At 38.5% G+C, this 27,647-nt stretch overlaps 1 long non-coding RNA gene across 1 annotated transcript in view; it reads left to right on the plus strand.

Annotated features, from left to right (window-relative positions):
* Window positions 1-26,284, plus strand: part of LOC103557915 (uncharacterized) — a 242,031-nt gene extending 215,747 nt beyond the window's left edge. The window contains exon 12 of the long non-coding RNA XR_011541386.1: window positions 25,267-26,284. This is a non-coding gene — a long non-coding RNA (uncharacterized lncRNA). The remainder of the gene's footprint in view (window positions 1-25,266) is intronic.
* Window positions 26,285-27,647: the final 1,363 nt, after the last annotated feature.

The following is a 27,647-nucleotide window of genomic DNA, read 5'->3' on the forward strand; positions in this document are numbered from 1 at the left end:
GATAAATTAGTTCAATGTTGCATATGAGTATTTAAGGGACTCTAGAAGAATGTGTTCTGTAAGCAGATGGAATCACAAGTCTGGTTCTGCAGAGAGATGTGTTGAAAAGTTGGCTTTATAATATTCATTAATTCTTCTTTTGACTAGCTGTGGATCCTTGGGCACAGTTTCCATCAGAAAATTAGCTTCAACTATGTGCATAAAAAGACTCTATCTCAAACCTCTGCAATTCTTGTAAAAACTAGCACGGTGCTCTCAATAAATTCTTGATGATTAATTAGGCAAATGTATATGTGTTTATTTTATTTTTTTAAAACACCTTTTATTTATTTTTCTTGTCATATTGCACTATCTAGGACTTCTAGTATGATGTTGAATAGGAGAGGTGAAAGAAGATGTATGTGTGGTTTTAAAAGAAATATTTGCATATCACTATAGAATGTGCTAGCATAATCTGATGCATTTGACTAGCAAGATTGCCTTAACATTGGGATAACATTGTAGTAGTTGTCCTCTAGTGCACATTCTCCCTTTATTTCATTGTAATAAGATTTTAGCTGAGCATGTGCTCTCCCAGAAAAATGATTAGTTTTCCCAGCTCCCTTATAGGGGACTCATGTGACTAGACATTGATATGTAAGTCAAAATCTGAGCCAGCTTCTAGGAATTTTTCACAGAGGTGGCTCTTCCACACCCCTCCCTCAATTATTCTCTGCCCTTTCCTCCTTTCTGCATCCTAGAATGAGGATACTGCCATATTAGACCTTAGTATATGAGGACAAGTGTTCAACTAAGAACTGAAAGGAGCCAGAGAGCTTTGTTGGAACAGAACCACCATGTTAGCCCTGGACTGCCCACCTGGGGTGACTTCTGTATGAGACAGAAACATACTTTGTAAGTAGAGAGAAACTACTTTGTATAAGCCACTATCATTTTTTTCCCACTTTCTGTCAATATAATCCTGATAGAGTAGACCACAAAGTGTTAGCACCCACCCATTTCCTGCCATTTCTCATTTCCTTCCCTGTTTCTATGAAAGTGTTTTTTCATACTTTTGCCCAAAGAGAAGTCTTGAAACACTATATGACCAGTTGATTGTGCCTGTGTTCCCAAAGCCCAGTGCTGTGGGAAATTTGTGCACAGGGTGCTATGGGGGCTCCGAGATGAGGACATCTAAATAGGCAGACTGGACAAAGACTATTCTATGTGATAGGAATAGCAAGGAAAGCCATAGAGGCAGTGGATTGCAAGGAGTTTGGCATGGCCGAAGTATAATATGTGTAGTTGAGGTTGAGGATAAAGAGGTAGATAGGAACCAGATCCTAAAAGGTCTCTTCTGCTGTGCTAAGGATCTCGACTCTCTCATGCTCTCTTAGAAGGTTCATTCCAAAGAACAAGAAGAGGAGAGTATCTTGGCCATCTACGTAGCTGTATAAGCACAGAAGTTAAAGCATCCTCATACCCATTGGTACATCCTGTGGAAACTGAAGACCAAGCCAATTCTAAGGAAGTGGCACAGGAGAAAGAGATAAAAATATCAAAGTCAACCCTACAAATAATCAACAGCTTCAGGAACACTGCCTTTCAAAAATTATTCTCCTACCCAGTTATCACAGTACCTAAAGATCTACCATTGGTGAAATATTTATTAATTCTTATTGAAGGTGTTTCTGAGCTAACATGAGAACCAAGGGACATAAAGAGGAGGCAAAATAATTTGCTCCCAAGTTTTGCTATTATTTAAGGCTGGGGAAGGGCCATGTGACAATGGAGCCCAATCAGAAACTGAGAGACAGGAGCAATAGAAGATAAACAAGACCAGGGAGGATATGCCCTCATGGATTAGCAAGCTGCCTGCCACAGCAGCGGGAGTAGGTTAGCTAATGAGAAGTCAGAGGCTACCACCGATGACCACATCTCCCTCATAACTGTTCATGCAGGCAAGCTGACTGGGTAGGGACAGAACTGTCCTAATAGGCTGTTAAGGAGAGCTAACAGATTAAAGGGGGAACAGCATACAACTGATACTACAGCATGGAGCGCAAAACGTGTTGGCTGCCTAACATGAATCTTCCTCGCCACCACAGCTCTTACATTTATGTTCCTCAGGGTAGGCTCAGCCTCATTTGCCAAGAGACAGGGATAGGAAGCTTATTGGCCTCATGCCCACCTGGGTATCTGCTGGGAGGATTTTGCACATGCTGCTAAGTGCCCAGTGGCACTCTGGGCTCCTTTTTACATTCTTAATTACCCTGAAATTCAGCCACATGGTCTTTCTGCTTGTCTGGACCAGTACTTGATGGCAGCTGGTATTAGAAATCTACTGTGCTCCCAGAGCCCTCAAGGCCCATCCTCACTTGTCAGGGAGGGTCCTCCCAACTCACTGAGAGGAATGTGTATCTATGTGTGCGTGTATGGGGCACATAGTGTGCCTAGGTTTTTGCATGTACCTCCTTGTTCCAGACAATGATCTGCATGTATTTATATCTGTGGGGGAGGTGGGGGGATTACATCCTTATCTCAGAGAGTTTCTCTTGATTATCGATCATTTGGGGACAGTGTTTTAAACTTTCTTGAGGAATCAGAAATGTTTCAATCTTAATGTGAGGAAGCACAGAAATATTCTGGTAAATGATGACCAATTGTGTTTATCTTTTCTAAAAGAGAGGAGAAAAAGTTCTCAGAATGTTTTTTCTGGATATTAGGGCAGAGTAGAAGAGAGTAAGATTGAAGATGTTTGGGGAAATATTTAAGTTGGGATCCCCTCACCCTCCCTTCACAAATTGCCCACATACTCCCTTCTTCTGATTTTGTTTTGGGAGGAAAATTTAGAAATGGATATTTGTGTGGTGTGTAATTTTATATACACACACTCATATATGCCCATATATATACATGCATGCATTAACATGCTTATTCAGTATACACAATGTGCAAGGTGTTTGGCTAGAAACTTTGGGGGATGGAAAAGTAGTTTTCTCTCCATCTTCAAAGATCTCTAACTCTGTTAATGAGGAAAAATAAAGTAGAAAGCAGTAAGTGTTAGAAGTCAAATGATTGGTATGGTCATTATGTGGGGAAGAAGTTCAGGGATGGAGGGAATCACTCCCACTGCAGTAGTCAGAGAAGACTGTAAGGAGGAGCTTGAACATGGACACGATCTTGAAGTATGAAGATACTGTTCTTCTGTGAGTATGTTGCTAAAAATTGCCCCTGGGGGAAATAATGGAAAAGGGCAAACTGATCATAATAAGGGAAACTTACAAAGTTCCCAGAAATTTCACAATGTACTATGACCATTGTCACTATACTGAAGAGTAAATCACCAATAATTTAGTAGGTGGCCACTTTCTTGGAATTCAGTTCTCCTCTCTAAGTTCATAGGGAGGTCTCATTCTGACTTCCTAAGAAGGTGTCCTTCCGATGTCATAGTGAGATCTCAGTCTGACTTCACAGGGAAGTCTCATTCCAACTTTTCCTCTTTGCAGCACTAGGACTAAAGAGCCAATCAGAGGAGAGGGACATATAGACAATAGTTACTGCCCATTCAAGATGATTGATTGATTGAGTCTTCCTTTTATTAGTTTAACTCATTTAACAAAACCTTCATTAACTATATATAAATTGTCTGGTATTATGCTAGGCATTGCCCCCAAATTGCTTAGTAAAAGAGCAGTCATAGAAAACTAGAAGTACATACAGTGGTATAGTTATGTGTGTGGGTTGCTTTGGGAAATCCTGTGGAGACTTTCAAGAAAACTAGAGATTAAGGATAACTTTATGGAGGAGAAATGTTAGCTAAGTTTATTTTCCTCTGAGTTTTGAAGGAAAAATAGGAGTTAACTTGATGAAAGAGGAATTGTGTTAAAGGTGATAAAATTATATTTGTAAATATGATGCCAATATAATAGCCATTGTTGCTTATGGGTAGAATGTCTATAGAACATAACTTCAAACTTGTTTCCTGGACAGATTAATTTAATGATACAAACTCTGATGGTTTAGCTCACAGCACCAAATAGCACTGAGATAAAAATTGTATAGAACTATTAATTCATATAATTAATTAATATTAATTACTATTATGGGATCTAGAATAGTTCTTTTAAGTAATCAACTATTGTTTGTGTTTAAGTCTTTAGGCAGTAGAACATAAGATTTAACAATATCATTTGTAATACATTTGGTTATAAAATTGAGGGCAAATGTCAAGAATTATCCTGAAAATGTTCTTGAAAAATATTTTTAAAGGTTAGACTATATTAACAAAGCCCAAGATGTGCTGCAAGTGTGTGAGCAGTGTGTGCATATTGGCGGGAAACATGGTTCACAAAAGCATGCTAAATCACTTTTGGACGAGTATACCAAACAAGAAATCAAAAGTGCAGTCTATTTATAAAATGACAACAATAAAAACAGTTTATCAAAACTCATAGGATGTGTCCAAAGTTCTAATTAGAAGTAAATTTATCACCTAGAATGACTTAGGTATGAAAAATACATAATGATTTTTGTGAAATAACTAGAAAACTAAAATAAACCTAGGGAAAGCAGGAAGAATAAAATAGTAAAGATAACAGAAATAAACGAATTAGAAAACAGAAAAAAATCAGTAGAGAAAATTTAAATCAGAAAGTAAAGAAAAAAGCAACATTACATTTAAAATAAGTGAATAAAATGATATGCTACATTTGTATATATATGCTATTAAAATAATTTTCTTAAGAATGCTATGTGAAACTTCATGCTACTTTGAAAAACACAATAAAATGGTAAATCTCTAGGAATTTACAAATTACCAAAGTTGATTCAAACAGAAGTGGAAATTCTGAACAGATGAAATAATATGGCAAAAATTTCAAAGCATTATCATGGAATTATTCTATCAGATAAAAGTTTCAGGGACAGATAGTTCATTTAAAATGCTAAAAGTAATGTAAAATGTAAAAAAATTAAAACAGAGAAAATAGTGAACATATCTAATTCATATAATAAAGTAAATGATAAATTAAATAAATTAATCTAAATAGCTTCAATAAATAAAATGAACATATCAAATTCATTTAATATAACACTGATACAAAAATCTAACCTATAAAGCATATAATAATACCATGGAATTCTATTTTGAATTTATTAATAGGAATATAAAAAATTCAAACAAACGCTGAGAAATAAGTAATAAACTAACAAATGAAGTTAAACAGTAGGGCTAAAAAGAAACCATTTTGATTTATTTCATGTATGCAAGGATAGTTCAATATCCACAAATCAATCAACATGACAACCTACATTAACAAAATGAAGAATAAAAATCACATGATCATCTCAATAGATGCAGAGAAAGCATTGGACAAGATTCAGGATCCTTTTATGATAAAAACTCTCAATAAAATGGGTATAGAAGGAAAGTACCTCAACACAACAAAGGCCATATTTGACAAACCCACAGCTAACGTTATACTCAACAATGAAAAACTGAAAGTTATCCCTCTAAAAACAAGAAGAAGATAAGGAATTCCACTCTATCCACTCTAATTTGACATAGTATTGAAAGCCCTAGCCAGAGCAATTAGGCATGAAAAAGAAATAAAAGTGATCCAAATTGGAAAGAAAGAAGTGAGACTGTCACTATTTGTAGATTACATGATTATACACAGAAAACCCCAAAGAATCCACAAAAACTATTAGAAATAATAAATAAATACAGTAAAGTTGCAGAGCACAAAATCAACATACAAAAATCACTTGCGTTTCTACACACTAACAACAAAGTAGCAGAGAAAGAGAAATCAAGAAAACAATCTCATTTACAATCGCAACAAAAAGAATAAAATATCCAGGAATAAATTTAACCAAGGAAGTGAAAGACCTGTACCTATAAGACATTCTGGAAAGAAATTGAAGAAGACACAAAGAAATGGAAAGATATTATGTGCTTATGGATTAGAATAATTAACATTGTTAAAATGCCCATGTTACCTGAAGCAATCTACAGATTCCATTCAATCCCTATCAAAATCCCAATGCCATTTTACACAGAAATAGAAAAAAGAATCCTAAAATTTGTATGGAACAACAAAGACACTGAATAGCCAAAGCCATACTGAGAAAAAAGAACAAAGCTTGACTTATCGCCCTCCCTGATTTCAAAGGATAATAATCAAAACAGCATGGTACCAGTAGAAAAACACAGATACAGATCAATGGAACAGAATTAAGAGTCAAGAAATAAACCCACACATCTATGGACAGCTAATTTTCGACAAAGGAGCCAAGAAGATACAATGGAAAAAGGAAGGTCTCTTCAATAAATAGTGGTTGGGAAAACCGGACAGCCACATGCAAAAGAATGAAAATAGACCATTATCTTACACCATACAAAAAATTAACTCAAAATGGATTAAAGACTTGAATGTAAGACCCGAAACTATAAGATTCTTAGAAGAAAACATAGGCAGTACTCTCTTTGACATTGGTCTCAGCAGTATCTTTTTGAATATGTCTCCTCAGGTAAGGGGAACAAAAGCAAAAATGAACAAATGGGACTACATCAAACTAAAAAGCTTCTGCACAGCAAAGGAAACCATGAACAAAATGAAAAGATAACCTACTGATTGGGAAAAGATATTTTCAAATCATAAATTTGATAGGGGGTTAATATTCAAAATACGTAAAAAACTTATACAACTTAAGAACAAAAAGACAAACAACCTGATCAAAAAAATGTGCAGAGGATCTGAACAGACATATTTGCAAAGAAGATGTACAGAAGGCCAACAGGCACATGAAAAGATGTTCACCACCTCTAATTATTAGGGAAATGCAAATCAAAACCACGAGACATTACCTCATGCCCATCAGCATGGTTATTATTAAAAAGACAAGAAATAACAAGTGTTGGAAAGGATGTGGAGAAAAGAGAACCCTTGTACACCATAGGTAGAAATGTAAACGGTTGCAGCCATTATGGAAAACAATATGGAGATTACTCAAAAAATTAAGAATACGATACCATATGATCTAGCTATTCCACTTCTGGATATTTATCCAAAGAATAAGAAAACGCTAATTTGAAAAGATATATGAATCCCTATGTTCATTGCAGCATTATTCTTAATAATGAAGACATGGAAACAATGTTTAAGTGTCCATCGACAGATGAATGGATAAAGAAGATTGTGGTAAACATACACACTGAAATAATAATCAGCCATAAAAAAAAATGAAATCTTGCCCTTTGCGACAACATGGATGGACCTTGAAGGTATTATGCTAAGTGAAGTAAGTCAGAGAAAGGCAAATGCTGTATGATTTCACTCAAATGTAAAAGATTTTTTAAAATCCCCAAACGTAAGTTACAGAGAGCAGATTGGCGGTTACCAGAAGGGAAGGGGGTGCAGGGAGAGTAAAAGAGGTAGAAGCGGACGTTTTTACAGTGATGGGTCAAAACTACACTTTTGATGGTAAACATGATCTGGTGTATACAGAAGTTGAAATGTAATGATGTACACGTGAAGTTCATAGAATGTTATGAACCAAAGTTACCTCTATAAAAAAAGCCGTTTTGACATAGAAGAATGTATTTCTGAATATAGGAATCCAAGTTTACTAGAATACTGTGTCTCTCAATAAGTCAAAACGTGAAAGACTACTTGATCATATCAATTACATCTGATAAAATTTAGTATACAGTATTAAAAAAGAAAATCATAGTGTTGTAGAACAAACAGTACTCTTTCCTGATGTGAAAAAGTCTATATCTTAAATCAATTACAAATATCAAGCTCATTAAAATTGGCAGGTGAGAGGGAAGATGCTTACATATGAAACCAAAATAAAAAGTAAAATTATTTGAAAGGAAGAAAGTAAATACTCATAATTTTCAGAATACTTTATTGTCTATTTGAAATCTCTAAACAATGAACCAAAACCTATTAGAATGTTAACATTGAATCAAGCGGTGGGTTACAAAGTACATATATGACATTCAATTACTTTCCTACTATAAACATTTAGAAAATACAATGGAACCCACTTAAAGCATTGCAAGAATATAAATATAACAAAATATGTGAAAAACCCATATGAAAAACAGAAAATTATATATCAATAAGAACCTATTAAAAATTAAACGCAAATTGGCAAAGCACATAAATAAGCTATCCTCCAAAGAATAAATCAAATGCTTAGTGAATGTAAGAAAAAAAGTATTCTATTTCATCAGAAGTCAAAGAAAAGAAAATCGAAATAATGAAATATTATTTTCCACCTATATTAGTGAATGTTTTAAAAATAGTAATACTTTATTTTAAAAAGAATGTCTAGAAATTTGTGAATCATTTGCTAAAATGAAAATGGGTAGTAACTTTCTAGAAAGTGATTTGACGATAGTTATCAAGAACTGCAGAGAAGTTTCTACCATTGGTCCTGGAAATTCCACTTGTGAGAATATATTCTCAGAAGATTATGAGAAATGTCTGAAAAGATTGTGTATAAGGCTCTTCATCATCGTTTATTTATAACAGCAAAATATTAGAAGCAATCAAAATGTCTAATGATAAGGGAAGAGTCTGGAATAATTATGGAATGTTCATACGAGGTAACATTTTAAGATCATTACAAATCATGTTTGCATAAAATAATGACATGGGAGAATGCTCATGCTGTAATCTACAAATATAGAGAGAATGAGGAAAACTGGGAAGAAACACACCAAAATATTAATAGTTGTAAATCTCTTTGTGGTGGGGTTATAATTTTTTTAAAAGTTACTTGTACATTTTTCATTTTCTAAAATTTCAAGAACCTTAGTCAGATGTAAAGCATGAATAAAGAGAACAACATTCCTGATCATGTTTTCTTTTCACCAGAACCAAACATGACTCTTTTTCACAGCATCTACATTATGACTAATATATTTGTGTTTCCTTTTTCTTTCATTCTGGTTTTCAATTTTTATTTTATAATTTTAAATTTATACTTTCTCCCCATCCTCACCACAGGATCTGTTTCAATACTTTATGGAGTGAAACAAGGGATTAAAACAAATAGGAAAATGGGAAGAAATGTGAATTGTATGTCACAAGCGATTTCCATACTCAATTCTCTTTGATTTGAATCCAGACCACGTCCAGAACCTGGTCTTGCAGTCTTTCCCTCTGATGTTGGACTTGTTCTTATGTGTCTGATTAAACAACTCAATGGAGAATGCTCAGGCACCAGTGACTGGTCAAGCTCAGAGCTCCTGGAAGCTGCAGCCCTTCTCATGCATACGTCACTGCTGGGTAAAAAGCAGTGACATTTGAGAGAGAAATCATGGGCAAATCCTACAACATCTTCATTCTCCACTTCCTATGTGCTTGGAATCTTGAGCATGCTCACTGTTTACTGGACTAAAGAAGAGGGCCTTTCTTATTCCCTGAAACTCTTTTACCTATGGAGCCAGATCGAAGGAGATCATTTCTCCATAAAGTTTGGTTAGTTTAAAAAAATCTTTTTACTGTTTGAGAGTAAAACTAAATTGTAGTTAGGAAAGTTTAAAGGAGAAATCCACAAAACCACCTTAAATTTTGCCTCCTCGTGAGAAAAAAAAGTTCATTCTATGAAATACTTGACAAAATGTTACTTTGATAAGTCTGAAGAAGTGTGAGTCACTACAGAACCATTCTCTCAACTCAGAACAAAAAACTTCATGGAATTACTGTGCCATTATTCCACAGCATTGGGTGTTTGGCATTCCACAGTGCTTGTGGTGTCACGCCAACGAGGGGACCCACTCGTGAAAACAATGTGTTGTTGAATTGCGGGTGCCAGCTCTATTGGGTTGATAAATGGCAGTCGATTTTTATAAGACCCTTCCTGATTACAGAAGGGATTAGCAAATTAAAGTGTGTCCAGGAATGTTTTAAACATTTATTGTAAATTACATTTCATACTGGGGATTAATTAGAAGTTGTGTGTTACAGAAAGTCTTTTTTTCTTAATAGGAAGAGTTGTAATGCTAAATCATATACACATGAGGGTTAAGTTTGTTTGGAAGATAGAATTTAACAGTGTAGCAATTCTTGGAATTAATGCTGAAGGAGTATTATGACCTGCTGTCTCTAAGTACGCTTGTGTGGGAGTGTGTATATGTGTTTGTACATGTGAGATTCATTTGTTGTTGGAGGAGCAATGCAGGCGGATCTCATTTTCTTGTGCTTTGCTTTATCGTGCATTGCAGATATTGCATATCTTACAAATTGGAGGTTCGTGGCGACCCTGTGTTGAGCAAGCCTATCAGTGCCATTTTTCCAACAGTATTTGCTCATTTCTTGTCTCTGTGTCACATTTTGGTAATTCTTGCAGTATCTCAAACTTTGTCATTATTATTGTATTTGTGGTGGTGTTCCATAATCAGTGATCTTTGACGTTACTATTCTACTTATTTTTGGGTGCCACAAACTGTACCCATGTAAGATGGCAAACTTAATTGATATATGTTGTGTGTGTTCTGACTGCTCCACCATCTGGCCATTCCCCATCTCTCTCCCTCTCTTCAGGCCTCTCTATTCCCTGAGACACGGCAATACTGAAATTAGGCCAATTGATAACCCTACAATAGCCTCTAAGAGTTTAAGTGAAAGGAAGAGTCACAAGTCTCTCACTTTACATCAAAAGCTAGAAATAATTAAGCTTAGTGAGGAAGGCATGTTGAAAGCCTACAAAGGCCAAAAACTAGGCCCTTGCACCAAACAATTAGCCAATTTGTGAATTCAAAGGAACAATTCTTCAGGGAAATTGAAAGTGCTACTCCACTGAACACATGAATGATAAGAAACTGGAAGAGTCTTATTGCTGATATGGAGAAAGTTTTAGTGTTCTGGATAGAAGATCAAAACAGCCACAACATTCCCTTGAGTCAAAGCGTAATCCAGAGCAAGGCCCTAACTCTCTTCAATTCCATGCAGGCTGAGAGAGGCGAGGAAGCTGCACAAGAAAAGTTTGAAGCTAGCAGAGGTTGGTTCATGAGGTTTAAGGAAAGAAGCCATTTCTCTAACATAAAAGTGCAAGGTGAAGCAGCAAGTGCTGATGTAGAAGCTTCAGCAAGTTATCCAGGAGATCCAGCTAAGATAATTCATGAAGGTGGCGACACTAAACAATGGATTTTCAAGGTAGATGAAACAGGCTTCTGTTGGAAGAAGATGCCATCTAGGACTTTCATAGCTAGAGAGGAGAAGTCAATGCCTTGCTTCAAAGCTTCAAAGGACAGGCTGACTCTATTGTTAGAAGCTAATGCAGCTGGTGACCTTAAGTTGAAGCCAATGCTCATTTACCATTTCAAAAATCCTGGGACCTGTAAGAATTATGCTAAAGCTACTCTGCCTGTGCTCTATAAATGGAAAAACAAAGCCTGGATGATAGTACATCTGTTTACAACATGGTTTACTAAATATTTTAAGCACACTGTTGAGACCTACTGCTCAGAAAAAAATGTTCTTTTCAAAATATTACTACTCATTGACAATGCACCTGGTCACCCAAGAGCTCTGACGGAGAAGTACAACGAAACTCATGTTGCTTTCATGCCTGCTAACACAACATCCATTCTGCAGCCCATGGATCAAACTGTAATTTTGATTTTCAAGTCTTATAATTTAAAAAATACATTGTATTTCTTAGATAGTGATTCCTTTGGTGGATCTGGGCAAAGTAAATTGAAAACCTTCTGGAAAGGGATCATCATTCTAGATGCCATTAAGAACATTTGTGATTCATGGAAAGAGGTCAAGATGTCAATATTAACAGGAGTTTGGAATAAGTTTGTTCCAGTCCTCATGAATGACTTTGAGGGGTTCAAGACTTCAGTGGAGGAAGTAACTGCAAGTGGAAACAGCAACAGAAGTGGAGCCTGCAGATGTGACCAAGTTGCTGCAATCTCGTGATAAAACTTTAACGGATGAGGGATTCCTTCCTACGGATGAGCCAAGAAAGTGTTTTTTTGAGATGAAATCTACTTCGAGTGAAGTTTCTGTGAAGATTGTTGACATGACAGCAAAGAATTTAGAATATTACATAAACCTAGTTGATAAAGCAGCAACAAGGTTTGAGAGGATTGACTCCAATTTTGAAGGAAGTTCTACTGTGGGTAAAATGTTATCAAACAGCATCTCATGCTACAGAGAAACAATTCACGAAAGGAAGAGCCAATAGATGTGGCAAACTTCATTGTTGTCTTATTTTAGAAAATTGCCACAGCCATCCCAGACTTCAGCAACCACTACCCTGATCAGTCAGCAGCCATCAACATCATCAACAAGACCCTCCAGCAGCCAAAAAATTATGACTCACTGAAGGCTCAAATGATAGTTAACACTTTTTAGCAATAACATGGTTTTTAAGGTATGTATATTGTTTTTTAAATATAATGCTATTGCACATTTAATAGATTGCAGTACACTGTAAACACAACTTTTACGTTCACTAGGAAACCGAAAGATTCTTGTGACTTGCTTTATTCTGATGTTGGCTTTATTGCGGTGATCTGGAGCCAAACTTGCGATATCTCCAAGGTGTGCCTATGGTTGAGAAGCAGGAACCAAATACCTCTTTTTGTTAGCAGATGAGATCGCATTCTACCAGAGTTGACTGGTTAGAGAGTCATGGATTGAATGCTAAATGTTGTTTTGTTTCCCACTTGAGTTTTAGCACTATGTCTGCTTTCTTCCCTCCTCTCCTCCTTTCCTCCCTCTATCCTGCCCTCTCTTCATAATATACTGTTTTGTTACATAGTTCTATGTAGCAATAAGAAGCTCAAAAGCAATATTAAAGCCAGGTGTGTAACTAGTTGGCTTAGTTCTAATACATTTTGTATTTATTCACTTTCTACATTGATTTGGCCTCCTGACTTTTTTCTATCCTACTTAGAAAAAGGAGATGTTTCATTATATAGTCTTATGTTTTTCATTTTATTTCTCAAAAGAGGAGGATTTTGAGTTGTGTGAGCAAAATAAAATAGTAGCACTAAATGGATTTGTGAAGATTTAGTCCAAAATTCTCTCTTTTTTTCTCAGACAAGAAACTTGAATTTCAAAGCAAATGAAGATGTTATACTCTTTTTTTAAATGCTCATTTTTGGAGAAAAACATCCTAAAACTGTTAGGAATCTTGAAATATCACCTTCTATTCCCTTTGTGTTCAGTAGAACACATGGTACTATAGTTGTTAATGCTTGCTGGTGTAACAAACCAACCCAAAATGATATAAAGGATCAAAATGGAATAAATTTTCTTTTCTCTCAAAGTATAAAATAGGTGTTCCTGATTGATGCACAGCTCTCTTTCAGACGGTGATTCAAGGACCCAGATTTCCTTCATCCACTACTCCATCATCAATATTTGGCTTCCGAAACCATCATGATTAATCTGTGTCAATCTAATGGAAGGGGAAAGATCATGAAGAATGATGTATAAGAGGTTTTTAGGGCCAGGCCTTGAAGTGAAGCCCATCACTTATGTTCAGATTCTACTGGCTAGAGCTCAGTCACATGGCCATGCCCAACAGAAAAGGAAGGTGGGGAGTATAGTCTAGCTATGCGACAAGGAAAAAGAAGATACAGGCTTAGTGAACAGCTAGCCATTCTATGTTTTGTCAACTGAAAAATTCTACTTGCTTAGAGCACCTTCAATGATGCTTTGCTTTATGAGTGAATGTATTGGAGCATGGCAGGGAGATAAGATTCAGCTATTCAGAAAAATGTGAATTAGAGCATAGCCTCTGTACAACACAAGAGTGTCTCAACAAGTAGAAATCTTTCTTTGCATTCATTTCAAATTAAAAAATGAAGGGTAGGGTTTAATGATAGATTAATGGGCATCTGGAGACACTCTTTTGGGGGGTACCAAGACTATCCAGGTGGAGAGAAGCGGAGAATGTAATAAGTAGGCAGAGGAGCATCATTCTAGTCAGAAGTTTCAACTTGTAGGAGCACTACAAACTTGGAATGTTATTCCAGCTGTTGTGCTAGCTAAGATCCAGGCATGTTGACAACCGTTATCATTATAATATAGTAACGACAGCAGCCGCTGGGTTAAAAATTGAAAGCCTGAGCAAAGTTACGTCTGTCTGCTCCAAAACCTGTATCATTTCCTTCTATCATTTTGCTCCAGTTGGGCAAACTGATTTATAAGTTACAGTCTCTTAGCCTCAGTTAATTTCACTTAGGGCATTTTCACACTTGTACAATAAATGTTTGAATTAAGACATTTCTTTTCTTCTGAAATTGAATTGCATGTTAACTGGTTATTGGCTGTCACTGGTGGTCCACACAATTACAGATAAGAGCATTGATCTGGCAAGAAAACAAATTGGCTCTTAAAAGAGGGTAGTTTGGATTTGACAGGTGCAGATGATTAGGTGTCTCTCTAATGGATCCAGTGTATTACCATCAGAGGCGCGAAAGATCTGCAAACCCATTCTCTCAGCTGCCCACTTCTACCAAGAAGGGCTACTTAAATCTGCCTGCCTCCTTCAGTGCATGACAGCTGAGTCCATTGATAGGGACTAGTGCCCCAAATTACCTCAATGGCTCAACGGCTGATATCTAGATCACACATTGAGATGGCAGAAGTTTCTAAAAGAAGCCTTCTTGGTTCAATCAGGTAGCATTAGAAGTGAGGTTGGTTTCAACTACAAACACTAACAGATAACAGTCATAAACAACCTCAGCCAAGCATGACAAAGCACTTCCCTGGGATGCTAGCAGGATATTACCCAGAGATTTCACTCTATTGGAAAGAACCCAGATTCTGGTCGCCCTGGCTAGAGAATGGTTAGGTGATTTGCCCAGCAGTCAGTTTGCTGGTTTTTAGGGACTTGATCTGAGTTCAAACATTTTTGGGCGGAATGAGTTAGGTCTGGCCCTATCCAGTGACCTCAATGTAGAGATAGGATCTCCTGCTTCCCTATCATGAACATCAGCAACTTGACCTCTGCGCTTCTTCTCCATCCTACTCAAGGTAGGAGACCTCTGCTGAATAGCTTAGTACAGCCAATAAAATATCCCGGCTGCCCCCAACAGAAGCCATTTTGGGGTAGGTTCCTTTGATTTTTAAGAGTCATCTATACAATTCCTCCAGTGTAAGATGATCTCATTGTAAAAAAAAAAAAAAAAAATCTCTCTATTCCCAGGGGAGTGATAAGCAATATTCTCTTTAAGAGCTTCAGGTCAAAGTCCAGATTCCCAGCTTTATTCCAGCTCTGGGTGCATCTAAAGGAGACTATTATGTTCCAGGGGTCAAGCTTTCAGATCTTACCCCATTGAGAAGATAATAAAAAAGCACTTGTAGTTGGATTTTATTCATCATTTATATAATCACTGAAATTACAGATGAAATAAGCCATTATGTCATCCAGGCTCTCTTGCTAGCCAGTGTGTGTATTTTTCTTTTATAACATCCCATAAAAGCATCCTACACAGGGTTAGATCATAATAATCACTTGGCCATTTGTGGCAAGTGCAAACTATTCCAAATGAACTGGATTTTTGCCTGATTTTCATCTGGAAGACTCTTGAAATGGCTCAGTCTGAGAGACCATACCTTTTTCTTCATCCCCCACATTTCTGTGATGCCAGCATAGCTGGCTCTGCTGGACCATGATATAAGACCTGCATCATTATGGGCTCTGATAGAAGAATCTGGGGTGGTTCCTGGTCATATTTGTTAAGTAGGAACACATGGATCCTCAGTAGGGGGCCAGAAACATATTCTTGGAAAGTCAGAAGTTCTTTATGAGAAGTTTTCAATGTTACTTTTTCTTTTTGATGATTTTAAAAACACATATGAACATATTCTGGAGTATCTAGAAGACCTTCATGCAACTGAGTACTGTCATGTGGTTCCAGTGCCCCAGGCGCATTTGCATCAGGCCAAGTAGTACTACTTTAATTATCTCGCTAATGAGAGAAGGCTTGAGGTGGAATTCACTTACACCCTAGTGAAGACCAAAGGACATCAAAATGTGTGGGAGAAATGGTGGTTTCTCATAATTTTCATAAAGAGAAGTACTGAGAGGATGGAGACGTTGACAGCACATGACAGCAGAGGCAGACCAAACTCAAAAGCAGGTACACCATGGCTCTTGGAACCATACACGTGTGGGCAACAATTAATTTTTATCAAACTGTCGTGTAGCATACTAAATTAACGGTGATAATTCCAATATTGATTTTTAGTTTCGTTTGTATTTAATTTGCAAATTAATTTTGACTATATTGCATAAAGGCTATATGTACAAGCAGTTTATGCCTAGTTTTATGGTTATACATATTTAAGAAGCATTAAAATTAAAAGAATTGAAGTCGGAGCCGGCCTGGTAGCACAGTGGTTAAGTTGGCGTGTTCTACTTTGGTGGTCCGGGGTTTGCCGGTTCGGATCCTGTGTGCGGACCTATGTACTGCTTGTCAAGCCATGCTGTGGCAGGCATCCCACGTATAAAGTAGGGGAAGATGGGCACAGATGTTAGCTCAGGGCCAGGCTTCCTCAGCAAAAAAGAGGAAGAGTGGTGGCAGAGGTTAGCTCAGGGCTAATCTTCCTCAAAAAAATAAAATTGAAGTCAACATGAGAATCCATGAAGGTTGTTTTTCTCTAAAAAGACATCCGTACATCATTTAAGTTGAAGAAATACTGCTTTTAGGACTACCTTGTGTTTCTCTGGGGCGACTATACTCAATCTAGTTACATCTCCAAGGGCTGTCCACAGAAAGCACCATTTCCTAATTTCAGTGAATTGCAAAGCCAAAGGATTGGACTGGAGTGGACCATATTTAAGGGAGAGGAAATTTTATTTTCTTTCATTCTCATTTTTCCTTGCAGGATGTTCTGGTCACGTCACCAGATCAAGACCTCCTATGGACCTCTCTCAGAAATTGTCCACAAATATTGTAGACTAACAAAAATAGATCAGTTGTATATGCTCTTACTACATACTTCCTGGTGTTCTCTAATGAGAGGAAGGTGCACTGTAGCTGCTGCATAGCTTTTGATAACAACCTGTCTCATTGAAATGTTTCAAGAAGCTGAATGAAAGAATGAACCCAGGTCAACACCAAGAAGCCATTAAGAGATGAACATTAGCAAGTGGTTAGTAGTTCAAAAAATAATCCAGTAGGATGAAAAGACATCCTCCAGAGTAGTCTTTGGAAGTTCCTTGTTACACAATCTATTGAGTGGGGTTTCCAGGGGCCTGGTATATATTAAGCTCCTTCCTTCATGTTAGAAAAACAGAGGAAATCTAGTTCAATAGTCCTCTAGGCAAATGCTCAATTACTCTCTGGTAGGAATCCCTGACATGGCAGAGTAGGTGGGGTTGGAGGGAGTGAGCCATCTAGAGATTTATCTAGGCACATAGAATAAAGTAATGAGCAGATAGGTGCTCCATCTGTTGGGAAAGAATTATGGCTAGAACACAGAAAGTGCAAGAGGTAGGAGGAAGTTGAGGTAGGCAAGAGGCTGTGCACTCTCCCCTATTGTGTGCTCTAGGTTTTTTTCTCTTTCTCAGTGATGAGATGTAACGAACCGATTGAAACTGGAATGCCAGGGACAGGTATGCTCATCTTGGTTTCTCCTTACTATCAAGAGTGGCATGGTGTGAAGGATGACTCTATTTGAAGAAATGTCTTCTCTTCTCTTCCACTGAGCACTCAGCTCTTGTGCGGAGAGGACCTCCAACCAGTGAGCCGCAGCAGCTAAGTGGGTGCTGGAGACTCTGAATGATGAAGCTGCCCTTGAGTTGCACTCTATCTGACAGGGAGCAGATGGAGCTTTCTCTTCAGTCTGGAGAATATCTTTGGACAATTCACTTTTTCTTCTTATGCCTCAATTTTCTCACCTGTGAAACAGAGGTAGTCATTCTCCTTACTTTTGGGACTATTACTGGGATATGTCTATCCTTAAATTACTTTAAGCTTTATGGAAGAAAAAATTCTCATGCAATTCTTTCTTCACTATCCAGTCATGGACTATCTACATCCTGTATTCTTTGGCTATCCCCCTTCTCATCATCTACTTTTGGGAATATTACTAAATAGGTTTTCCCTCTGATAGTTCTCTTATACTCTCAGAAATTTTCTCATTTCAAAGAAAAGTGGACTTGGTGTCTGAAGAATTGGGGAGTTAATTCCTCTTTTCTTTCACTTACCATGAGACTTGATATGTGTGACTTTGTCTCATTAGGCTTCTATTTCCTCATCTGTAAATTGGGACAATCTAAAGAATCTTAGAAGACTGTTGAAAGTAACAGCTTTGAATGTAGTTTGTGAACTATAAAGGGCCACTCAAACGCCAGGTACCAAATGCTGGCAGTTAATTGAGCAAAATAGTAATTTAGAGCCATCAAAGAAGCCTTTGTTTTAAGGGGCTTTATGACATTGCCTTTGCTGGCCCCTTGATTCTCTGTGTCCTGACTCTCCCTGATGCAGAGACAGAGTTTTTACGGTGGGAAGCTGGAGCGCACTGGAGATGTGCAATGACATTAGTCCCTCACCCTTTCCGATGGAGACTCTGCCACTAACATTTTCTTGTACATTTAGTACTAAGGCTTAAAATGGAGGCACAAGTGAGACTTTCTGGCCAAAGTTAATAATTTTTCCTCTATGCCCCAATAACATCTTAAACCTGCCTTTGTTATAACATTTATGACCCTGACTCATAATTATTTGTTTACCTGTTAGTCTCTCCCATTGAACAATGAACTCTTCTAAGGGAATATAGATTATTCACTTATAATTTCCAGAACTTAGCACAGTATCCAGTGCAGAGTAAATGTCCAAAACTAAATGAAGTGCTACTACTAGAATTTTCTCTCTTCTGGCCCTGCGCATCACCCACAAGCATCCCTCTAACACTGGCGATATGGCCATGCCTTCTATTCTGACTGAACTCAACTCTCAGTGCTCCCACAAATCTGATTATCCTCTCGACCTTAATTTCAACCTCTTACTTGGCACTGATCAAGACCTCATGAAGAGTACACATCCTTGGTGGTGAGTTCCATTAGCCTGTGTGATTTGCTATTTGGGCATTTTCTAAAATTAATTAATTAATTTTAAAAATTATTATTGTTTTTATTTTCTTGCTGAGGAAGATTAGCCCTGAGCTAACATCTGTGCCAGTCTTCCTCTACTTTATATGTGGGTCGCCACCACAGCCTGGCTGACAAGTGGTATAGATTTGCACCTAGGATCTGAACCCACAAACCCGGGCTGCGGAAGCAGAGTGTGCCGAAGTTAACCACTATGCCATGGGGCTGGCCCCTATTTAGGCACTTTGGAGGAAACTGGTGGAAGTGTTACATGTGGGAAAAGAGGAGGGAAGGGAAAAAAATAGAAGAAAAGAAAAAATAAAAAGTACAGTAAGAAAGATAGGCCCAGAGGACAGTGGGAGAGTTATAGAGGGATGTTTTTGCATGTGCTCAGCAATAAGAAGGCTAAATAAAATCTATGAAAACAGAAACCCTATTGGTAGAATTTAGCTCAGCTGGTAGACTAGTGTTTCCCAAAGCACATTGCACAGAAACTAGTTCTATTGATATTAGTAGGTTTTAACTTTAAAAAGTGTTCCATTTTCAAATAAGTTTGTGAGGCAGTATGTTATATAACATTAAACAGGTTTTCTTACACTAGAACACCTAATGGCCTTCTATATGACAATGTAGCTCAAGCATCTTCAAGAATAAATAATCACACTGCTTTGAACAATCTTTTGATCACCCTTAATTGGAGAATTCCATAGAAGTAAGTGTTCCTTGGAACGCTTTTTGGGAAATGCTGCCATAGAGATATATATTTGAATTTTATCAAAGCATTTGACAATTGGTTCCATGGTAACATGGAATAACATGGACCTAACAACAATGCAATTAGGTAGATTCTTGCCTGATTAAACCACTATCTTCAAAGGGTTTGATTAATAGAAGACTGGCAAGCTGGGTATATTGTTTCTAGTCCTCTGCTTCCAGAGTGTTCATGTTCCTATCCTTCTCACCTTGTTCACAAACACAAAAGTTTATACTTTGCTTCAAAAAAAAGAAGTACTAAAAATAGAAGCATATATGACAAACAATGGTCTATAATGTTGAAGGATTTTAGTTATCCTCAAAGTTATTTTGAGTTAATGTCCAAGAAGTTTACCAAAACATATACCTAACCAAAAGCTACTTGAGAGTTATTTAGTGTTACCAGATCAAGGGAGATAACAACTCAATAGTCTTTTGCCCTATCAGACCCCACATTTTAGTGGATAAGTTAATAAACTAAAATGTTTCTATGGGAGACTAACAGAGATGGTGATGGATCTGGAAGCCAAATAACAGAATTAAAAGTCAAAGAAATTGAGAATGTTTACCCTTAAGAAGAAAAAGCTTAGAGGGAGGATGTAATGTATATTTTTAAATATTTGAAGAGTTGCATGAGGAAAGGTGATTGTCATCATCTGAAATGTGTCCTCCCTCCCAAATTCATATGTTGAAGTCCTAACTCCCAGTACCTCAGAGTGTGACTGTATTTGGAGACGGGGTCTTTAAAGAAGTAATTAAGTTAAAATGAGGTCCTTAGGGTGGGCCTTAATCCAATATGACTAGGGTCCTTATAAGAAGAGGAGATTAGGACACAGGTGCACAGAGGAAAGAAAGACATGTGAAGACACAAGGAGAAGACAGCCAGGGAGAGAGTCCTCAGAAGGAGCCACCCTGCTGACACCTTGATTTCAGACTCTTAGTTTCCAGAATTGTGAGAAAATAAATAGCTGTTGTTTAAGCCCCCAAATTTGTGGCACTTTGGTAACCCTAGCAAATGAAGACAGAGAGTGTACTAAATCTACCAGATGGTAGACTTTTTTAAGAATAAGTCTTGTCTTACATGTCTTTGTATGTAATCTGGTCACCTACTATGGAGCCAGGAACATAGGAAATGCTCAATAAATGTTTGTTGAATAGAGGAACAGGGCTGTACTCCGGGTTAGGAGAAGGAAGAACTAAGACCAATGTATAGAGTGGCTAGTGTGAAGAACTGTGGCTAATTATGGAGTGGGTACTTTGACAATGCAGTAAGCTCCCCAGTCATTGGAAGTGTTCACACAGAGACTGACTGACTACCTGTTAGTACTATTGCAGAAGAGATACCTGAACTGGAGTCCTAGAAGACCCTGAAAGTCTTTTCTATGGAACTCTTATTCTCTTGAAGTGGAAAGGAGCTTACTAAACACCCAGATGATGATCCAGGCTTGATTCTTTTCCAGTAGCACCCAGAGTTGACCAAAGCCTGTGATGCCCATGTTTCAGATCCTTGACAGTCCTGGAACCAGGGGAACTTCTGAACCACTTACTGGTGAATGACCTTTGCTGCATCCTTATATGTAGTGTGTGAGCTAATCTATCTCATCAGATCCAGTGTTTCAAAACAAAGGCAAAATAAATGGACAAGTAAGATGGCTGGATGGCGTGACCTTGATGTGGCAGCAGTAAAATATATGTGGAATGAAATCTTCCAATCCGTGAACTTGGGCATGGTTGGCCTGAATACTGCCAGAGGGCATCTGGAAGACACTGGCCATTCGGATGATCTTTCCTGTTTATCACTCCAATGGGTGGGCTGGACGTTCCTGCTCTACATTTTTCTGTGGATCTAGCCTCAAATGTTGATAAAATAGATGATTGCCTATAAGATGAGACTTGAGAAGAGGTAAAAATGATTCCTCTTGCCTCTAAAACATCTCCTTTGCCAATCTGCCAGGAGCAGCATTAGAGGTGATCTTTTACAAAAGATATTATCTCTATTAGAATGTAATCCTTGGTCTTGTACAGTACTTTCCTATTTTCCATGTTCTCTCACATGCGTTATTTGTGATCCTACAGCCATCTGTGGCTTTTTTCAAATCTGTGAATGCAGCATGTTTTTGGTGTGCACAGAGCCATCACATGTTCCTTTCCCTCTTGGCTAATGCACCCCTCCAAGCACCAATACTTCTCTTTCATAGCAATCATCACATTTCTTGATGATCTGTTTTTCTTGTAGGTTTTAAGTTTCAGTTCCATGAGGGTGAGAGCTAACTCTGCTTTGCTAGCTATCTTAAAGCCTGATATAGTTTCTGGCACAAAATAGGCACTAACTAAAGATATATTGAATAAATGAAGGAATATAGATGGTCTTTACTTCAACCCTGTGATAAAATAGGTATTATAGTTCTTATTTTACCAATAAGTTTGGAAAAATTAAGTGGTTTACCCAAAGTTTCAGATTGGGTACTCAAAATGAAGTCTCCTGACTCCAAATTATTAGCTCTTTTCCCTCTGTATCACAGCTATCTCTACCAGTAAAATGAGCCTGTGTTCTTTGGGACATTAATAATCTTGATGTTGACACTCTGGATGTGATTGTCCCTTTTGTACCTTGGGATGGAGATAGACCTGAAAGAACAAGAATATTTCCAGATAGTAAAGAGAAATAAAATATTATCATTTGGGCTATGCACACTGCGAAATTCACTTTTCAGTAGATACTACGATGCAGGGTGGGGTGGCTTCCTGAGAGTTCTCAACACAAACGTACTTGCAGTAAAGACTGATGCAGAGCTTGTTCAGTGAGACCGAGGTTTGAATGGTGTAGGAATCGCCATCCTGGTGGATTTGGATCTGCAGTCTGCATAGATGCTATCTTCTACATTATTAAGCCAATTAGAAATTAGACCTTGGAATTTAAGGGTATATATGTAGGTGTGGGATTCAAGAACAAGGAAGAGAGTGGGGAAAGAGGAGAGAGAAGGTGGCACCAATCACGGGCAAGGGAATATGACAATCTGCCTAGGCCATGTGGCTGACAACCCGCCTGACGCTTGTTTTGACTTTTCTCTAACTGCACAACCGGCGCATGCAGATGACTTTACATCTCATAGCAAAATGTGCGACAGCAACGTGCTAAGCAAATGCAAACAAAAATATGCTTCCCCCACTCCAAACAAATCTCTCACACATCGCAATGATGCCGTGGCATGGCGAGAGACAGAAGACAGAGACCACCAGGGACCAAATTTGTTTGTTCTTTAAACCATTCTTCGGGATCAATATATATGCTCTGGGAGATCAGCTTCAGCTATGTTGAATTACTTGCTATTATTTGAACATAGCATGCACTTTAATTTCACTCATTCATGCATGCATGAAAGCATTATCCATCCAATGCATTCAACTTTTATTGTGCACCTACTGTGATCCAGCCATAGCCAAATACTATAGAAGGCACTGTGAAGGGCACAGAGAGAAGCCATATGCATATCCCTTCTTTTAGGAGTTCATAGTTTCTCTGCTTTTGCTCACGAGTGTTCCTCACCTGGGATGTACTTCACTCTACTTTTTCCCTACGGAAATCTTCCCCATTTCTTAAGAGCCAGCTTAGGAGCATTTCCTTACTCGTCTTCATCATTTTTCTCCATAGTGAGAATTAATCATTCTTCTTCTAGTACTCCAACAGCTCTGTGCTTCTATCTCTGAAGTTGCATAGCAGGTATTTGATAAAAGTACCTTATTTCTCCTGCCTTCATATTTCCCACATCCCCAAAACTAGTAGGACCAGATCTTCCCTAATTCTGGGAAAATTCTAACAGGAAGAGGAAGTGTATTAGTGGCCTAAACCTCGTAAAAGGGAGGATTATAATTAAGTTTGTAATTTTTGCATTGAAAATCCCTTTTGGCTCAAACACAGCTGCAGGCCTCCAATGTGCCTTTCTCAAAATTCTTTACTGAACTAGAATAATGACAAGGAATTATGCTACATTCTTGTCCAGGGTAGTGTAGCATGGTGGCTAAGAGTGTGGAATTTGAAGTCCAGATTTGGCTGGCTTCAAATCCTGGCTCTGCCATTCACTAAATGTGTTACACTGGGAAAGTTACTTAATATATTTGTGCCTACGTTTCCCCATCTTTAAAATGGGGATAATAATGGAACATATTTTATAGGGTTGATGTGAGGATTAAATGTGCATTTACGTGGAACAGTGTATGGCACCTATTACATTTTCAATAGCTGCTAGTTATTAGTTATTATTCTCCAAATGAAATAATTCCTTCCTGGAGTTTACTGTGGTATCACACTATTGATAGTTCTTTTTAATCAGATTTACGTTCTGAAAGCTTTGAGGCTCACTTTTACAAAAAGCCACTGCTGAGAATAGATACTTCAAATCCTCCTCGTGTTTTTGAAGGATAAGTCATTTGGAGTTAGATCTCAGAACTCGAGTTTCAATATTTTTACCACTATTGGGTGTCTTCCCTGGGAAAAGTTACTCAACCTCCTTAGCCTTCTATTTCTTCAACTTAAAAAGGAGAGGTAATCACAACACCCCTCACAGGGTTTCTGTGATGATTAAATGAGTGTTGTGAGATTGAGTTAAGTAAATAACATATGGAAGTGTCTAGCATCCTGGGTGACAGTCTTAATAAATGTTTGTTTCATTCTTTTATTTTATTTTTTTTCAAAAAGGCCTTCTTGGCCACCGAATGTGATACACCTGGGATGAGCCCTGAGCATTTTGATAGTACTGAATGACAGTGACTTAGATAGTGGCTTTCAATGTGTCAGGTATGATCTAACACACACGCACAAACACACACACAAACAAATAGATCCGGATCTAGATATCAAATCATTTAATCCTCACAATAGCACTGTGGAGTAGTACTATTATGATCCCTTTTCTATGATGAGGAAGAAGAAGGGGACCGCTTCTCAGGCTGGGGTTGCAGCTTTGGGTCTGCTCTTCAGTCTATCCGCACCTATTCTGGCAGCAGTCCCATTTTCCTTGAGGACTGAGTCTTGTCCCCAAAGTCCAACTGGTGGCAGGCCTCAACTGTTGCCTCACTCACCACAGCCTTCTTTTCTCTGGAGTAAACCTGAATGTTGAGCTTTTATGCCATGGGCTGATCTCACGACCCCATCCTTTGCCCTGCCTTCCTTCCAAATGTCCACTGAGTTGTGTCTCTGGTGCTAAGAATTGCTTGAACCATGCTCTTTGACGATAGCGTTTTGGGCGTAGCTATAGTGTCTCTGACTACCTTCTGTAGAGTCTGCTTCTGCTACCAAATTTGTCCCCTCCCGTGTTTTTTACCCTAAGGAACATGCTTTTTTTCCCAGACCTGGTCTCTCCTGGCCTTTGAGACTCATGTTGCTTCCTGGGTTCACAACATGCTGCAGGCCATGCGGATTGACTAACAAAATGTCTGCATTATTTCTTCCAGGTGCTGGGGTTCTATTTTGCACACTGGTGAACCAGAAGTGACCCAAATCATCTGAAGGTCCTTAATTCCATGAATAAAACTATATTCAGAAGGTGATTATCGTGTAAAGGAGAGGTGCATTATCTTTGGGGAACAAGTGACCATGGAAACAGTGAGTGCAGGAAATAGTAGAGCTTTGCATTTGGGTCCTTCAGGAGGCTTTGCAGTGGAATCACCCTGCAGCTCGGAAAAGTGGGAGCAACGTGCTGTGATGCCACCTCTTGGCTAATGAATGTGGACTGTGAGGTGACAGAGGGAACCCTGATCATCTGACACTGACTCTTGGTACAGAACCACTGTGGAAGTCATCCAGGAGAAAAGCAAACAACTAGTGTGCTGTATGGTGAAGATTTTCTGTGTTTAGTGACCGAACTCTTATTGCCTTTGGAGAATGAAATCCACATTTTTTGCTTTTTGGAGTGGTTGACTTGAATGATAATCAACATGGGGGAGAGATGGGATTACTTTCTAAATGGAGTAAGGGGTAAGCAAGGGTAAGCATCTTGGACAAAATGGCGGCAAGTATGAAATGACAAAAGCGCTTGTCTCCAGCATCTGGCTAAGCAGTCTTTTGCCAAGACCCTCACCTTTGGCCTGGATAGAGGCTCTCTAGCTGGGTCAGAGCAAAGAGCAGCATCCTGACCATTCATTCCATGGTCTCCTGGCTGACCAAGGGGGGCCAATTAGGTCCTATTGTGATAGAAGTGGGAGGGAAAGTTTCCTCCATTCCGATGACCCTTGGAGTGACTCCATCAGTCTTAAAGGCCATAGGGGTGGAGGATGGGGCGCTATTCTCTACCTCATTGGGCCATAGCCAGCCCTGTGTGAGTAATTGGTTCTGTTCCTTAGCCTGAGGTCCTTCAGATCTATGGGATTGACACTGCCTTCGTGCCTCCCCCAAACAGAAATTTACTCAGTTTGTCATTTCAGAAGATGGCTGTTTGGGGATGGGAGGAAGAAAAATAAAATATAAACACTAGTTATTGGTCCTATGTCCGTTTTGTTTTAGAAGTAGCATTTATATTGGTAAAGGGTGGCAAATGTCAGCCCCGTCACCCACCACCCACTTCCCAGTGCCTGCCTTTTTCTCACTGTGGGGTACAATGAATTAATTCCTAAGAGGCATTTCAGATAAATGCTGAAATCTAACTTATCAGGGTTCTTCCAGGACTTACAGCTAGTTTAAAGTCTAACAAGCTTGGTAAACGTTAGGATCCCCAAATGCCCTAAAACATATTCATCAACTTCCAGAGATTAAAATCAGTGTGCTTTTAAAAAAAACCAAAAAAAAAAACCAAGAAAATGCCAGCTGCCTTTGCAAATAGGGCATTGGGAAATGAATATAATTGTGTCCTTTCCCCCTAGTCCAGGAACTTCAACTGCTACAGTGCTACATCAGGTATGTAATGAAAGACAAATGACAAGGAATCGAAACAGAAAAGGGGAGCTTGAGTAACTGTAGTTTTTATGTTAGGGAGAGCCTGAGAGAGAAAAGAAGCATTGTATCTTAGATTAACAGAACTGCAGGATTTCATTAATGACAGCCCAGCTTTTTAGCAAAAGGAAGATAGTTAGGGCAGTAAAAGAGAACATGACTAGAATGTGCACTGCTAATTGGAAATGTATATTATCTGCAGGCGATGTGTGTGTGAGGAGGGGGGATGGGGAGGATGAGAAGAGACCCATATTGAGAGGCTGGCAGGAGAGAAGTGGACCTAGGGTGCCCCTGGTTGGGCCCTACCAATGGGGCATTTAAAGGGTCCTTTCTTGTAGATACGAACGCCAGTGCCCAGAGCCCTCCCTCCCCCACTCCCTTTTAATTCAGTGGCTACGTAGGGGCTTCTTTGATGGCGGCTTTGAAGTTGGTGGCTTTGAGATTACTCTTCCTCTGTGACCTTGACCACCAGCCATGAGGTTAGGGGGGAAGGGGAGGGGAGGGGAGGAGGAAGGCTCTGGAGTTGGAAAAAGGAAAGGAAGGAGAGGGGAGGAGAAGGGAAGGCCGCTCCAAGACATTTCTGCAGCATTCCGCGACTTTCCTGATCACTCTGCAAAGTTGAAATATGATTGCAGCCTTTGCACCAGGAAGGAAAGAAACCATTTAAATGAAAAATTAGCTGCCTTAGCAGGTCAAGCACATAGTTACATTAATGTCGTGTAGAACAATAAATCAACTTCGATCTCCAATTGAAAAAATGCTAATTTAGCTCAGCGATTCACTGATTGTACTTTCCTCTGATAGAAATCTTTTCTTTTATTTAATGCGAAGCCGTGATTTGACAGCCTCCTCTAATGGTGCTTGCAGACTCTCAGCGTTTCAGTGGAATTCTGATCATGGTTTTAAT

Source organism: Equus przewalskii, chromosome 6, assembly GCF_037783145.1.
Source record: "Equus przewalskii isolate Varuska chromosome 6, EquPr2, whole genome shotgun sequence".
NCBI classification, from domain to species: Eukaryota; Metazoa; Chordata; class Mammalia; order Perissodactyla; family Equidae; genus Equus; species Equus przewalskii.